The following is a 17,952-nucleotide window of genomic DNA, read 5'->3' on the forward strand; positions in this document are numbered from 1 at the left end:
AGTTCAGCCATCTTGTACAGGCTTTCCCTTTTAACCCAGAGGTTGTTAACCTGGTTGTACTCACTCCCTGCCTCTACTACCTACTTCCTGAAATGAATCTCAATCGTGACATTCAGGGATCATTGTGTCTGGTGGCTTTGCAGAGCAGGATATTCACCAGATAAAGCAAAGACCGACTTGAAGACATGAAGCTTGATTCAGTGATGAAGAGAGAGTTTATCTCTCCTCTTGGCACATTCAAACAAACCACTGCGTGAATCTAGATCTTCTTCTCATCCCTGTTATAGCATTAATGGAACTCTTTTTCGTCCCTTGATGTGCCCACTTCTAACTTTTATTTGGTTTTCATCTATTGCCTTTTTTCGGTTTAATTGGACTGGTATTTTGTAGAATGAAGGTTTAATGTAGCTTTAGAACATACAATGGCTGGATACTCATTGTATTAGTGATCACAGGTAATAGAGGTAATAAACACTTTCAGTGCGGCCCATTTTTTGCTAGTAGAAAATAAAACAATACTATTAACATTAGCAAGGATAATCTGAGCTAATTATCTCTTTCATTGACAACATGCAGCCTGGTGCTGGGAGAGACTCTGATCCCACTTCAAGCTTAAACATCATGAAATCACCGCTTCACTGCTTAGAGGTGGGGTAAGCAATTATTGTGACAACTTGTTAATATTTGAGCTCAACAGCAAAACAAACAAACAAACAAATATGTCACTTCTGTCCGTGCTCCTTCAAAAGCTCGGCCCCCTTTGAGTACATGGCTGTGCATAGCCAGGAAATAACTCTTAAAATCATGAATTAAATGAAAATGGCAAAATAAAACATAGCATCTGTTTTAGAAAATGTATTTTTTTAAGGACTAACAGCCTGTGAAATAGCATGTGTCTCATATCATTGTGACCAAAAACATGATCTCATTCCAGCGTCACAAAAATGTGGTGTATGAAACAAAATGTGTCTCTCTTGTGTTGAGACATGAAAGGCCCCGGACATTTTCTAAACTCCAAGAAGGTTAATTACAGCAAACACCTGGCATCAAAAGAAGGTGTTCTTTCTTGCAAGATTGGTTGTGTGCAACAAAACATTAAAAATGATTGCTAGCATTTCTTAGTTCCCAGCATATGATATGTATAAAAGAAATTGAGGTGCGAGGGAAATAAAGACGGCCACGCAGATAAACATGATCTTATTATCACAAGCCGACAATGTGATGAAGATAAAACAAAACAAAAACGCAGTAAAGGTCAGCGCTGGATGGGCGTATGCAGGGGCAGACATCGCTACTATATCAGTGACATTATCAGAGACGAGATCTTTTTATGGACTTAACAGAGGTCAGCCTCACTGATCCCTTTATAGCAATGTTTATAGCCGCTTGGAAAGAGTCTTGTGTCAAATGAACTAACAGAGTAGTAAACTTCCCTAAAGACATCCATTAAGTCTGAGAGAGAGCACAGTTCTTCTGTTAATCTTCCTTTAGAGACAAAACGGGGCTGGTGACAGTAAGGCAGTGATTTTATAGTCCGAGCTCGACTTCTGAGATACTCTCCTGTCTGGCTCCAAGACAGCGCTGACCTGTATGAGGGAATGTCACAACAGCTAATCCATGATAGTGCCTTTCTTTGGCTAGGGGGCAATGACCCGATCATCCGCTAGTGAAATGTGACACAAAAAAGGAGTGGGCTTTAAGCAGCGTGAGGTCAGCCGGTTCCTTTGTTCAACTTTTCCAAGCTTTGGTCAAAAAGAAAAAGTCTGAAAGGAAGAGTCAGACCTCACAAGATCACTATAAGCTGAAGTGGGAGATCTATACAAAGTTTGTGTAGTACAATAAAAAGGTGACAGCCAGGAGACCTTGTGCTATAGATTGTGAAGATTGTTACAAAATGTGATCAAATGCCAGTTTATTCCTTTAACAAGTACTGGCTATAAAATGTATTTAGTGTGCATGTAATATCACAATCTTTGATGTGATAATCTGATTGTGACACCTGCCTTTGTATCTCTTGCCACAGTCAGGGTGGAATTTCCCTTCTTTTATCACTTTATTTAAAGAAGGTACCTTGAAAAGTGAAAGTAAGATTGATGCTAAATTTGGGAATTTAATCTCACAGTATAAAAATCCGCCACTAGGGGGCTCTCAAAACAATAACAAAAGATGACATCGAGGCTCACGGGGAATCATGGTAGTGATTCTCTGCTTCTCCCCGCCCCAACTCTTATGTTTCAATTCTATTTAAATGAACCGTATGGCATTTATTTTAATCCCACTTTTCTCACTATTAGAAAGTTTCATTACAGAACTCACATGACATTACGCTTCATGGAGATGGAACACCGCGTGTTAATGTGTGCTTGTGTGAAGTGTGTGTGTGCGTGTGTGTGTGTGTGTGTGTGTGTGTGTAGAGGCGTTATTAATTTAATATAAAGGTGTTATGAAGATTAGCATGACTTATCCCCAAACTTTCCCCTCGCTCCTTGCCTTCTTTCCGCATGATTGATGCTGAGTGTGGTTTTAACACGCTGTTAAATCGACAGCAAATCGTCTTCAGCAGAGGTCGCATTAGCATAAAGGCCTTCTCGTGGAAAATAAACAACGACGATGTCTTCTCCAAAAACAGCAGAAAACAAAAGAGGGAGATAATGACATGACGGGCCTTTAGTAACATCAACAACAGCATAATGGATCCGGGGTGAAACTAAAATGAATCAGTCAATTTAAATGCTTTTCTTTGATTCTCTCTCTCTCTCTCTCTCTCTCTCTCCCTCTCGCTCTCTCTATCATTCTCTCTTATTCCCTTTCACCTTTCAAAATCACACTCCCACAGACCATTGCAAACAGATACATAAATGATGTTTACCTTGAGCGTATGAATTAAGCTTTGTTACGATGAGCACAAAGTAAAGCTTTGCTAATCGTTTTTTGTGAAATACAAATTGTGATGTGCACCTTTAAGAATCATGAGCACATGGAAATGCTTCTTTGAAAAGGAGCTAGAAGTGGCCAAACAAGGCATTAAGAAAAAATAAAAAAGGTTCCTAAATGACTTTGAAAAAAATGAGTGTAAGTGCTGTCCCCAGTTATTTCCCCCAGAAGCCAATATGAAACCAAACCTCTACTTTGGAGTCTGGAAAAAAGAGATGCAATAGATAATGATGATGAAAGAGATGCTGTCACAAAGAACAGCTTTTGGCAAAGACTCTCACATTATCTTTCTGAGAAGCAGCTAAAGGAATGTCAACACATGCAGAGTTGTTCGCAAGGAGCTAAAAAAAAATCCTGTTAAGAGGTAATGTACTTGTTGGCAACTAGCAAAACAAAAAAAAAAGATAACAGGATATTTGTGTGATTACACCAATAAGTCCACTGCACCAGCTGCCTCTAGGAGAAAAGTGTTTTCTGTTTGGCTGCCAGACATGTGAGAGGACTTTTACTCTGAGGCTGTTAATTGGATCCGCTGCTGGTACTGAAATGTGACTTTATTTTAAAACAAGGAAGAATAGTTTTGGGAAAATATTGCCAACTTTATGAAATTCTGTCTGGATCATAATCAGAAACAATAGCTCTTATTACACTGACATTCTGCTGCAGAGTAGTAGAATGCCACAGCGTTACAGTGAAGGGAGGGAGGCGGGATATGTGAACAAAGAGCACAAGCTTCACATACACATGGCACTGTTTCTGTCATACTGGCTTTAGTGTTTACACAGGCGCCTTTTCTCCTCTGTTATGCTTATATTTGAAATGGAGATGGTAAATATTGCTGAAAAAAAAAATCAAAAACTCCGCAGCTACACCTTGCGTGCAACAAACAACTCTAGACATTCAACTTTTGGCAAAGTCAAAGCTCTAGTGAGGATTTTTAGCTGGTTATGAAACTGGCTGAAATTTATGTCCATGTCTCTTTAAGAGCCACAAGAGCAAACAAGACCATAAGCAACAAGACTATTCCAATGTAATTTTTAGCAAGCCTATTACCACTGCAACAGGGTATAAGGCAAGGAGATTGTGTCAACAACCGTAAGTTATATTTAGTGATACGTTTGACGGTTAAAAAAAAGCAGGATGTGATTTCTGCTTAAAAACACGATTTGCAACTGGACAATAACTAATTGGCTGTATGTGCCAATTGTTGCCACACTATGTCAGCTAAACAAGGAATGGAGTGAGTCATTCAGTCATCTAAGTCTCACTCTCTTTGATGCAAGTCCTCTCGGTTCGGAAAAGACATTCTATGTGGCCTAATTAACTACTGCTGGGACACCATCCACCTCTCAAACTGTTCAAACTAATATATTAATCAAAGAGGCTGGTAATTAAGTCTTCTATGTAGAGTGTTATATTGAAGCATTGAGACGCAGAGAGAAAGGACGTTTTCAAAGCAGACCCAAGGAGTCTGCTTTGTTCAAAATGGGCTTTTAATGACAAAACTGTGAGTACACAAGTGTGAGCGAGTGTAGGAAGTGAGTGTTCAAGTGTGGGCCTTCACTTGTGTGCACTTATGGGTAACCAATATGTCCACGTGTTGGTAAACTGTGTGCATGTGGGAGGGTGAGTATGTAGGTATAGGTTAAGTATTTGCAGACCTCTCTATACATATTCCTCATATACTGTATACTCCCTCTCTCGCTCTCTCGACGGACAATATTTCACGCTCACATTATGTTGCAAGATGTTTTTCTGTTGTAAATCAGACTTGTGCAAACTTACTTTATTGGACACAGGGTTGGTGTACTTCTATCCTTTCAGAGATTTGCTGGTGCATGCATGAGCAAGCAACTACATTGACTATTCACAAGAATGTGATATCGGTGTGCGTTTGTTTCCGTTATGCAGGAAGTCTCAAACACAACAAACAACAACTTCTTCCTGCTGCTCTAAGCCCTGTACTTGGCTCTAAATTTGCCTTCATGCACAGATGATTGGCATGTAGTCGGTGTAACACTTTGACTGTTGTATTAGCACTCTCCAAAACTGATTCTCCCTAAGCAAGAACAGCTCAATCATCACCTCAACACCATACAAGTGTCAGGAGTGCTCATGCTGGTGTTATATGGTTCCGCTAACGATGACTGAGAAATATCCTAATCATTAAAAAAGAAACGTCTCTTTTTAAAAGAGTTCACATGACTTAACTGATCATTTCTTGATCCAACTCCACGAGGGAACAGAGCAAGTCATCTGTGTGACATATTACTTAATATTCTATCTCTTTGTCTATGACAGATATTTTATTCCTTTGATTTAGTCAGGTTATTTCAGACTAGTGGCAAAATAGCAACTAGTTTGTCCCTCAAATTTGTTTGCTTTAAAATGTATCCCTACCTTTACTTTGATCAGGGAGGATGCAAATTTCATGTTGGCAAAGACCATCCCCTTATAACCTTTTTTATAGATCTCTGACACCAAGCACTTAAAATGGGTACTGCAGTCCAAATTCAAAACATTGGAGAGCGCTGTTACCCCCGCCCCCTCCTCCCTACAGTATATGTCACTGAAGCTTCAGTGTTTAGCCAGCTCTGCATCGGTCTTGAAACTAGTTTTATCACGTTTCTCTTACATATTGGTCCGTTAAGAAGAGAAATAATGTTTTACATAAAACTACAATATCAACAAACAGTATGTGTTTTTGTACTAGCGTGTTGAATAATGGTGACAGATTATTTAAAATGATCTAAAATAACTCTACTTAAATAAACATCATTATTGTTGATGCTTTCTTTTTAATACCACTGTAATAAAAGAGCAACTTCTTTTATTTGATGGTATACTTGTACTTCTAGTACTAATAATTCATTTTTGTTCATCTTCACTGTATCATATGAGGAGCACAGTCACTTGATTATATTTTAGGTCCAATAAAAAAAATCTAATTTACGGGCCTATAATCCCAATTTACACACATCTCCACCCACATATGACCAGGCAGTATATCCTTTTCGGATCCCTCTCTGATCTATAGAGTGTAATAGTGTTTAATAAGGCTGACATTACGGTGGGATAATCCCACTCTCTCATGCACCGACACACAACCAATTCCATTTCAACCGCCTCAGCTGTTTTCTCAGCGCTCCAAAAGCTCATTTCAAGAATAGGAGACCGGGGTGCAAAATGAGGCCTCAAATATCAATTACCACTGATGGGAGGGTGGGAAACAGCTGATGGATGCTACATTTCCTCAAATCCTTTGCTTTTCTTTTTCATTTGAGTTAATATGTATTTTTTATTATAGAGTGATAACAGCACATGATGAGGAAAAATTAATTCTGATTGCCCCAAAATGAGACCTGCAAAGGCAAAAAATGCAGCGCCTGCAAAATGTGTGTGGATGCAATAATGTGTTTCTGTGTCTGCACTTGAGTGTGGACAGAAAACAGTTGGATTATATTTGCATGCAGGGAGGATTCTGGAAAAAAATTGCAACTGCTCTGGTTCAGGGGTTTTATGAGTATATTTCATCACTTAATGACGAAATGAAACATAACAAAATGTCACAACTATAGCATTGATGATGCTGGAGCAAAAGTTAAAGGAAGACTTATTTATAGAACATTTTAAACAGAGTTTTAACATGCTTAAAAGATAATAACATGGAATATATGTTAACAGATCGGGATGAATTTCATTTTGCCCACAGAGAGCCCGCATAAAGCATTCACAAACATTTCTGAAATGTATTGAATTCCATTGAACATTCAAAGACAATCTAAGAAAGTTTAAAGATGTGAGAGACTGAGCACATTGCCAGTTTGAAGGATGACCTACAACTACACGAATAAATACAACCAGCAGCTTTGCAGAGTCCCAAAAATGACCATTTGGAAAACAAGACCAAATCTGAATAACTAGAGAGGTGTGGACTTCTCATGGCTTAAAGCATGTCTAACATGGTGGAACAAGGCCATTCAGTGATAATAGACAAGCGAAAGGATCCCACATCCAATTAAACCAAGTACTTGGAGTCTGCTGTAGTGTTTTCAGGACAGTAATGTTCTCTCTTTTAAAGTCCTTGTCAAAGCTCTGGCTACGACCTCTCTACAGTCTTCTGCAGGAGGAGCTTTATTTCACTCTGTTTTACAGATCAGAAGGCCTCCAGACATGGTTTTGTAAAGTTCTTTTGTATTATTTCCTGACTGATAAATCACTGATCTTGTTAAATTGTTAAAAAATTTCACAAAACAGACAACACAACAAACATTTAACAACAACTTGTTGCCTTTTTTGGTGTTGCTGAAGAGATTATAACTGGGGCACATCCAGTGTTGGACAGCATGTTCAGGGACAAATTAGTGTTTTAATTTTTGAGACAAAAACTAATCTCTGTTGGGCACAATGCGCATAGCAGACTCAATTTCTCATTGTACTCTGCACAAGGAACGAGAACCCATAGAATACTGCCTTACTTCAGTTTTCTCTGTGCAAGTAAATTTGTGAAGTTTGAATTTACTTACAGAAAGACATCATTAACCAATTTGAACCATAGTATTTGAAAAAAGTTCTTCTGCAAAATAACTTCATGTCATGTAACTGTTGAATCAAATGTAAGTTGCTATTTTCTTGCAAAACACAAATGTGTGTATTACAATCTGGTCTCCTTTTTGTCTTCTGCTATGAGAGATACTTGAGACCCTGTTTCTCCAACATACAGGGTTTCATTTTGGAAGTCAGGTGAACATTTGTGTAAAATCATGAGCCTTCATTTAAACCTTTGTCACTGACTTGGATGTCATTGGGATTGATCATATTTCATTATTCAATATTATGATGTTGAACATTTGAATTCCAGAGATTCATTGACAGTACAATAAAAGAGGAATGTGTGAAAGTGAAAACATATCCATGACAAAAGCTATAACCTGTGTTGCTCTCAAGTGTAAACGCCTTCACCTTCTCTTCCCTTTAGCTCTCTTTATATTGAAATCAGTAAACACAGAGAGATAAGGTGCATTGTGATTTAATCAAATCCCTGCATATTACTTCCAATATTCTCGGGATCTTAGTGAAGCTGGCTCGGGGTCGGCATGCATGCAGCGCTGGCTTTTACAAATCACACTGCTGTCCCCAGTTTGCGTAATTAGTTTAGTGTTATTGCATTGGCATGGAACAGAGGGTGTAAAATGTATTATTGCTTTTTAACTGAACACAGTGGGTAAACTAATGTGCTCAACATGATCAATAAATCATATCTGAACACATCAACACCCTGCCAACTGGAAAATGAAGCAGTGGCTTGACTTCTGCTTGCATGTGAAATAAAAGCATGAATGGTGTGTGTGCATATGTTTTGGTTTTAATTGTGTGACTTGTATAACATGTTGTGATATCCATGTTTACATGTCGCTCATATTGCCTGCATGTCCAGTTAACATGCATTAGAGCAACAGAAAGATATCCTCACATGATTTCCTTCAAATAATGAAAGTAATACGTAATTAAATCAGGTCAGAACTTGATCTTCACAGTCTCGCTTGTATTTGCCTTAACAATCTTCTCATTGCTCGTCGTGCGTTCTCTCCTCCCACACTGTGGGTGGCGGAGGCAGTTGGTCCACTTTGTAAAAGCCTCCCGCAGTTCACTAATCATGTTGACCGCCAGCTTTCAAATTAAAGCCGTCACTGGCACCGCCGGACGCCGTCGGTACGAGCAATGTGGCTTCCAATGGCTAAATGGATCCACCACGAGGGGTCGTTCCTATCATAGTCTGTCACACAGACATTGCTGTCATGTGCCTTGTGAATTCTATTTTGGGTGCGTTTTCTCTTTTCTCTTTAGATGGAGGGTTTATCTTCCTTTTATCTCCAGATGGTGGGTTACATTCATTATTTCCAGGCGTCAGTGTTTTCAGTTGCTATAACATAGAGTGTGTAGTTAAGAGTTTAAATGCAGTGAAAAAAAAACAAAACAAGATATACAGTGCACAAAATGAAAAGACATAATTCTGCTCACATGAGCCAACACCATTTCTCAGATTCATAGGCTTTTAAGCACACTTTAAAGTTTTCCTTCGAGACCTGATAATTAAGATGTTGTGTGCACTGCCGATTATCGCAAGTGCAGGGAGAGTTGTTTTTACCCTCATTTCTTGTTAACCCTCCGATTATTGTGAAGGAGACGCTTGAGCTATATTGTCTTCAGATAAAAAGGGAGAGAACTTATGATGTTATCTGCCAATATGTGACAATAAATCAACAAAATGCAAAAATACTTTTCATGGGGCGGCTGTGGCTCAGTTGGTAGAGATGGTCAAGGTTCGAACCCCAGCTCCTGCAGCCACATGTCCGATGTGTCCTTGGGCAAGACACTTAACCCCAAGTTGCTCCCGCTGCTTTGTCAGTGGCGTGTGAATGTGTGTGAATGGGATTAGTTACTTCTTATGGTCACTTTACATAGCAGCCTCTGCCATCAGTGTGTGAATGGGTGTGAATTGATGTGAAGTGCGGCGTAAAAGCAGAGTCCATTTACCCGTACCATACAGTGATTGAGTGTTCATTTTTATTTTAATTGAAATACATGGAAACTAACTGCGGCCTGAAAGGTGGACTTACAATACAATTCAATCTTTACTGAACAGTTGATGATTGGAGGATTATTGTTCACCAAACCATGAAGGCATTATGGAGTTTGCACTTTTTCAAAAATAAATGTTGTTGTAAAAACACCTACAGTTAATATATAGTGAAGTATGGGGAGGACAATGAGGGCCGGTACAACATAAAGATTCTTGCATGGAATGGAAAAACTGGTCATTGTTTCTATATGGTGCTATTTAAATCAAGTTGTTGACCAAGCTGCCAGCAAAATACAGATCTCCATTGAGAGAAGCAGCCTGAAAAGCATAAAAGTACTAAAACTTCACAAATGAAACGGTTCAAGAACGAAATAGAAGGTTTTTCCATTTCCAAACAGTTTATTACTCCGATATTGCAGCTTCACACTGCAGGGCACAGCTTTCTATTCACTTTAGTGTATTTGCCAACATGTGGCCTGCGATGCAGCTCAAAGGCTGCATAATAAAGTTTAATACTGGCACAAAGCTCTAGGGCTAGATGCTTCCTCTAGCAGACATATAGAATATAAATAAGCATATTGAAATCATTTAAAAGTTGTTGAATGTGCAGCTTTCAAACAGGTTCATAGAGCCAAATGCTCCCCTGAGACAGCTGCTGTCTCTGCTACCTAAAAAAAAAAAAAACAGGAGAAAGAAAAACGTTCAATAATAAAGAACTGAGGCGTTCTTTTGTAAATCATAACATAGTTACCAGGGTAGCCCCACCTCGACCAAAAATGCAAATAAGACAACACAGTTCAGTTAAGGGATTTAATTAAGAACAAATCTGTGCATTTCTTTTGCAATTAAACCCCAGTAGAGTCCTCCAGCAGTTCAAACATATTAGAAAAATTCTGCTTGTCAGAGGATGATGCTGCAGCCCATTAGCCTATCCACAGGCACAGCGAGGGTGTGGAGCAGAATGAATATTGGGGAAGACTTATTTCTTATTTGCAGGAGTGCTTTGCAAGTGGTGTATGTGTGTTTTCAGATTCCTTCCCGTTGGTGCCATATAATCCGAATAATAAAGCAGTGGAACCTTTGGCAGGTAGTGGGACTGACATGCAAAACCCATGAAGATGCATTCACATGCAAACACAGACACACACAGTCATAGCATGCACATACTGTTCCTCTTCCCTATATATATATACACACCACTCAAACACAGTTACCTGCTTCTTGAGTAAATTATAAAATGAAAACTCATCTACCGTCTTCCTGTTAAAACATTGCCTAATGACAGAGCGGGGGAGAGGAACATTTTAATTAGCCGGCAGAGGAAGATTCATTAAATCTCACCGCCGGCCCCTGCAATCCTGCTAGGCGCTGTCCTGATCCAAAACTCACTCTACCATTAGGTAGGACTTTGTAGAGGCAAGGGCCAATCAGATCATTCTCCCACTCAGCTTGACACCACTGATTGTTTGGCAATCTACTTGCTTTATGGGAAAGTAAATCTTTGAACTGTCAATGCCCACAAAATGAGTCATGTTCTCTGGTGGTATAAAATACGTGGGCATGTTTTTCAAAAAAGATCCATGATTAGCTTTTGAAAAGGCTTTCTGTGCTTTAAAAGGACTGGACAACTCTTTTGGATTACCCAGTATTTACTTTGTAACTTCCACTCTGAATTCATCTCTTACATGAAACCAGATCCTAGAGTTAGTGCAGAGGGCCAACATGACCCTTTAATATGCAGCTTTGAGTGTTTGGTGATTCTTTTCATGGCCAAAATATCTCAACATCATCACTTTATCTTTTTTAATGTTTGCTGGTTCTGGGGAATCAACTTGTTTATTAAATCAGCGAAGGTTTGAGAGGTTTTACATTTCCACACTTTTCATTTGGGCGTTCGGGGAGAGGGTAATATTTGTAACAAGAAAGATTTCATGTGATGCAACTCAAAGTAAAGTCTGACGTTCACCAACTGTGCTGAGAATCTTTTCCCCCTCAACAAACAGAATATATTCAGCAAAGGGGATGGGTCAGTGTTCAGATTTCAAGTGAAATGTAGCCAAATGATCACCAACTCACAAGATAGTAGTCATGTAAACTACTGAACTGAGGAAGCACAGGAAGTTGAACTTGACTGATGTCAGTTTAAAATCAGACATCCAAAGTTTGTATAAGATCATTTTGTAGGTATAGGGTTAGGGTTAGGGTTAAGTACATTCAGAGACAATCATTTACCTGTCACACAAAAAAAACAGAAGATGTGTTCTGCCTCTTTCCAAACTGGGACATCTGTTAAAAAGTTGTTGTGTATGTTATTATATGATATAAGTGAATATGAAGTGGTAAAGTTTACCCCTTATATTTTTCATACTGGCAACATGTGAGCAATTCTCAAATAGTGAAAAATAGATGAGCAAATGAGCAGAAGGTTGAAGGGCAGTTTGCAAACAAAGATGATTAAAAGCCATAGTGACTGTTTACCTAAGTCATACAATTACATATGATTCTACTTAGTGTATGTATGTGCCATTGGAATAAAACATTTAACATGCCCTCTTCCCATAACCCAGCCTCTTTTTTATTCCTCTGCTAGCCATGGCCTTATATCACTTTATCCCTCCCTCAAATATCCCGAGAGACGAGTGTAACAGAGAGAAAAGTGAAATGAGAAATTCCCATTGCCACCTAATTGCATAGACAAATCGATCCTGTAACAGATTCCTTCTCTCTGACATCCAGTCTCACTGACAGCGTTATCAGACAGACAAATCAGAACACCGAGTGTGATTCTGTGTGTGTGTGTGTGTGTGTGTGTGTGTTTGCGGGTGTGTTCATGTGAGGGCTCTTCAGCCCTCAGCATGACAGATTGTGGATGGCCAGACGGCTGTGTGATTGCTTAGAAGGAAGAGAAAGGCAGATTGAGGTTTTGCAATTCTCTTTTTCCCTGCTTTCTTGGAGATGAGCTTAAATGTGGGCAATCCGATACTTAACATCAAATGAAAACACACAACAACTGTAGATGTGTGATTGAAAATCTTAAAGGTCCAATTTGTTAGATATCTCCTGAATTGAATCATGAAATGGCCTTACTATATAATTAGACATTAAGGATGTGTTGAAGCGCTGGTTTCTCTTTTAACAGCACAGCAGTCGGTATGTCCTCCTTCTTTGTTTCGAATACGGTTTGTTTTTGTTTTTGACCAGAGAAGGTAGGCAGATTTATGGCACCCCCACACAGCTGTTTTGATTCTCGCCCCTCGGTTTGCCAGGCAAACAGCAAACCAACAGGTGTTGCAGTGACGGAAGTAGGCAAGCGAACTGGTTCCAATAATGACAGATTCTGACCGACCTAAAACGCCTCTGCATTTATCTAATCAGCTCCTCGACCAGAAACGTGGTCAATCTTGGATAAATATTGGAGATGAAGAGATAAAGGAGATAAAGTGAAGAATGTCATGTGTCCTGACATGACAACCTGCTTGTGCATCGACTCTATGGAGGAAGGAGTGGGGGGGGGGGGGGGGGGCAGCTCTCTTCATTGCTCTTTTAAAGTTCTTTGTAAAATATGTGCTAGATGGCATCGTGTGGAATTACATTTAAAAGAGATCAGACCTTTTAAACATTTACATTTAGAATCTGTAGGTTTAACTCGTGTCTGAAATGGATAAACATTTTTAGTAATGACTCTAAGGTTTTTCATTCTTATGTTGAAATCTAATCAGGTATTTTATATTAAACGCTTTCGAGGTTTTCTTCAGTTAATCTATTCACATTAGTGTAACAGTTTAGACTGCAAGGACAGACATATTTAATAGGTAAGCAAAAGGCATTTGTTAAACTGTATTTGCTGCACAACTAGCGATCCTTAAAATTATAATTATATGTGAATCCTTCATCCAGCTGCAGCAAACACCTGTTTGCAAGGCGGTGACCCCAAGCACCCAAACAACTGTGCACCACATCTAGGAAAGAGATATCTCAACCTTTCAGCTAAATGAGCAGCAGCCATTGTTCTTTCCTCTCTTTTCTCTCGCTTCTGGTCTCTTCCCTGCTGGATTTCCAGAATACACTGAAGTTTCCCCTTCCTGCAGCCTGGAAACAATTCTTTGAGTGGAACATGCTGAGAGGCTCCTAACCTGGTGTACCGCCTGTCTTTATAGGTCTGTTACAGAACGCCTGCTCCTCTTTTCTGCAGAGTAAACTGCAGACGTGAGGAAATAGACGGATTTAGAACTGACCAATTGCAAAAGAACACAACCTCCATTTTCTTTCCTTCCATTTTTCTGTAAGAGTCATTGCTGAACTAAAGAGGTGCAATAAAAAAAACTCTGGAACTGAAACCAGAAGCCTCGGACTCTGCAAAAACATAGAGGCACAACATGGCTTGTCATAAAAGCATAGAGCACAGAAGCATGATTGTTAGTACGTATTTTAATGAATTCATTCATCTTGATAATTTTGCGGATATATCTTTGAATTGTTTCAACCATCTAAGAGAAAGTCTTTTTTTTTTAGCTTTGTGAAGCTGTAATAAATATGTGTAAGGGATCTCAGAGTTATATTTGGATTGGAGCCAAGTGTATGTTGTGAGCTGAAAAGGAAATGTGACTCTGAGACTGAAGAAATGTATATGTCTGACATTTACGAGACAAGTTAATGTCTTCTCTCTAGCCTATTGATGGAAAGGAATTTGTACGCTGTACCGTCTAGCAGAATAATAAGCAACACTGTGTAGATGAAAAAAAAAACATGAACATGTCCTCAGACTAAATCTACAGGATAAACAGCTTTCTTTTCACAAATGAGAGTAATCAACTGCTCAAAAATGCCTTTATGTAAAAAATTAAGGTTTGCAGCAATACACTGCAGTATTATGCAAACATCATCTTCACTTGTTGAAAGACAATATTCAGTTAGCTTACTGGATCATTTTGCAGAGAAACACAAGTCTCTTCTGTTTAGCCACTGAAAGAAGAAAAGCAAGGTGTTTAAATCTCTATAAATCGAAGGGAAGCATTAGACCTTGGCTTTGTATTGCACTGCTGTTTAGTCTAGTTTCAGATGACTAATAACACCTTTGGAAAAGCAGAGTTATTATCATACCATCTGCTGCAAGGTCTGGATGTTAATATATGCTACTGTATTAAACAATGGATATCTCTGTAATATTACTGAAAGAGGTAAAAAGAGGACAAGCAGGTGGGGAAGGAGACACAAAGAAAAGCGACTGAGATACAGAGCAGAGGGGTTCTAGATTTATGAGCCAATTTCTCACTGATATGTATGATTTGAAGCAAAGTGAGACAGTATAATATTAAGACACACTTCCACCCACATTTTGGTATGCTGACCTTGACCTGCCAGATGTCAATCATGTAGTCTAAAAGAAGAGTTCTCAACCTTTTCTAACTGGAAGCCCACCTCTAGTTGTTTAAACATTTCCAAAGAAAAATGTGCTAAATGCGTTTACAATGTACAGCACTGTCAGCTGTAATGGCCAAAGAAATATTTTGTTTAACCACAGTGAGAAAATTGAATTATTGCTTCTAGGAAGTAATGAGATCAAGTCAAGGATTTCAAAGATTTATATTTGGGCCTTACTGGCCTTTAATGGAGAGATAGGACAGTGGATAGAGCTGGAAATCAGGGAGAGAGAGTGGGGAACGACATGCGGGAAAGGAGCCACAGGCGGGACTCGAACCCGGGCCGCCCACCTGGAGGACCGCAGGCTCCATACCTGGGGCGCACGCACCAACCACCGCGCCACCAGCGCCCCACAAGTCAAGGATTTCACCTCTTCAAACACCCTGGGCTTTGGGCTAAGAATCAAAAGATACATCTTTGGAGATTTGACAGCGGCATGTTTGTTTTCTCATTTGTTGTGACATAGCATCAGAGCGATATGTTAACAATGGTGATATTCAACATTTTTTCTTAATTAATTCGGTGTGTTTTTTTTTTAAATTTAATTTATGTGAATTCTTCAGCAAATTCTGTTATAAACCCAAACTGTTTTTTCAAATTAGCCTCCACCAAAATGAAAAATGTGATTATCTTTTTGGCAGCACACCTGCCACAGCCCAACAGTTCGGAGGAGCTGCTTTATTGCTCTGTAATTTATTTCAAATCTTCTCAAAGTTTTGATGCAAACAAGAGGCAGAAAAAATACAACTGAATAACAATAATTCAGTTTTGCTTTGTGACTGGTAACTATGTATGTGTTCAATGAAATCAAAGATGAGCCCTGTGTTTTCTCATTTCCTCATGTTTTAACTTAATGGTTTTACTGATGCGTTCCTCACTCAATCTTTATGTGTCATAAATGTATGTGTTTGGACCTTATTGATAAAGTTCATTATTAAATGCTCAGTCTGGACGTGGAAGAAGCGCCAGCTAATGAAGAACAGATTTTAACGAAAATAAAATAAATGACTGGCTATTTTCCCAGCTCTGTTGCCTACCTACGTCTCTCTATTGAAAAGACATCGCCATCGCCATCAGCTATTCAACTGATGGCGATGGCGATGTGAACAGCAGTGTGAACACACACACACACACACACACACACACACACACACACACACAAACACACAAACACACAAACACACCAAAAAAATACCCAGCATGAAATCAAATTGTCTCTTTTATCTCCCAATACATGAATCAGTCCAAAGTTACTTCTGCACCACTGCAACTTATCTCAGATACTGTGTGTGTGTGTGTGTGTGTGTGTGTGTGTGTGTGTGTGTGTGTGTGTGTGAATGTGTGTTTTTCATGTTGCTTGGATGTTTGAAAATCACAGCAGTTGTATGTGTCGAAACGAAACCAAAAGAAAGAAACTGTGACAGAGGAAAGCAGATGGACTGTAAGTGGCTCCTTCATCGATTCTATGTGCAGTTGTGTGTGTATGTGTGTGTGTGTGTGTGTGTGTGTGTGTATGTGTGCTTATCAAGGAGTGTGTGACACAACCAACATATGGTATAGTTCAGTGCAGAGGTTTGGATCTGACACCCTGGGGTCTTCTGGTGCTCTGACACCCACATTGCTGTTCACACCCTTGAGGAAGGGGCTTTAATGAACTTCTTCTAAGCTATGCAGTCATGCACACTTAGACAAGAATCCTGGGGCTGGATGTATAAATTACATATTGCATGAAAGATAAATTAAGCTCTCCCGAGTACTGAAATTTGCATTGATCAAAATACAGTTTGCTGTATTCATGCATAGGCTATGCCTGCTACAGTAAAAGTGAGGTGCATTTATTGACAGTAACTTCTGAGTCAGAAGTATTGGCAACAGGCCTAACAAAGTTAAAAAGGTTTAATACACTTTTGTTTTTTGGTCCAACATGATGGTGCTATTTGAAAAAATCCAACTGGAGAGTGAGTGTGAATTATTTTGGACATGATCCGTGTGCAAGGTTAGTCAGTTAAATGATTCTCCTCTCATAGTGGCACTGCTTCCACAGCTGTAGCTCCGCCTTTTTCTAGATCATTTTATAGGAATAATCAAACATGTTTATGTATGTTTGTTTGTGGGGAACAGTCAGTCACAGTTAATGTTTTGCATCAAACCTAACTTATTCAAAAGGCAAAAATATACATTGAATGTAAGCTTATAAGCCAACATGACAGCTTAAAGATCCACCATTTTGGGTTCAGAAAGTACTACCCCCCTGGCTGGGCTTTTTTTAGGGGATGGTCTTTTGCACCAGAACTGAATTTAGAACCTGATTCCTGTGGTTAAAACGCGCATACTTCCTTAAAAGGTCCCTAGTTCTGGGGGATATTTCCTCCGGTCGGAAAGGGGCTATACAGACTTTAAATATAGGGTGGGTTCCTTTAAGCTGAGACACCTTGCTAGCCAGTTAAAAAATCTGTAGGTGACATGACATTCCTATTGAGAAGAGAATTGTCCTCAGCAACAGATTGATACTCCCAGCTTTGTTCACTGAACTGTGCAGTAGATCATTCCAGCCTATCAAACTTTATAACTCATCCCTGCTTTGGGTACAACAATGAATCAGGAGGCTGCTTAGATCTCACTAGACTCAGGTTGACTTTTTAATTTCACTTCTAGACTTGTATGCCTGTGCTTACAAATGTTTTAACGCTTAAATTTGTGTTCATTCTTCTGTCTATCTTGCTGCTGTTTCATGGTAAATAAAGTGGGCGTCAAAACCTGCAGCAGCTACAGAGGCTGATGGCAAAGCAACCTATCGGCAAGTGAGGCCTCTGGAGAAAACTTGGGGTCACAAGTACATTTGTAAAGTTGATGATCTTTATGTTCTGCAATTCACATCAGTTGTAGCAGCAAGTTTCTTTTTGAATCAGCATACACGCTCTGTGTGCTCACTGTGACGACATGAAGAACTATATCACTTGGCTTGTACTTCAATATAAAAAGCAACGAGCTGCCTATACATCGGAGAAAATGTT

At 39.3% G+C, this 17,952-nt stretch overlaps 1 protein-coding gene across 1 annotated transcript in view; it reads right to left on the reverse strand.

The window, feature by feature from the left end:
* epha6 (eph receptor A6) overlaps positions 1 to 17,952 on the reverse strand; it is a 163,872-nt gene that overhangs the window by 85,030 nt on the left and 60,890 nt on the right. The gene's annotated exons all lie outside the window — the stretch shown is intronic.

The sequence above is a fragment of the Labrus mixtus genome, chromosome 13 (genome assembly GCF_963584025.1).
Source record: "Labrus mixtus chromosome 13, fLabMix1.1, whole genome shotgun sequence".
In the NCBI taxonomy this organism is placed as follows: Eukaryota; Metazoa; Chordata; class Actinopteri; order Labriformes; family Labridae; genus Labrus; species Labrus mixtus.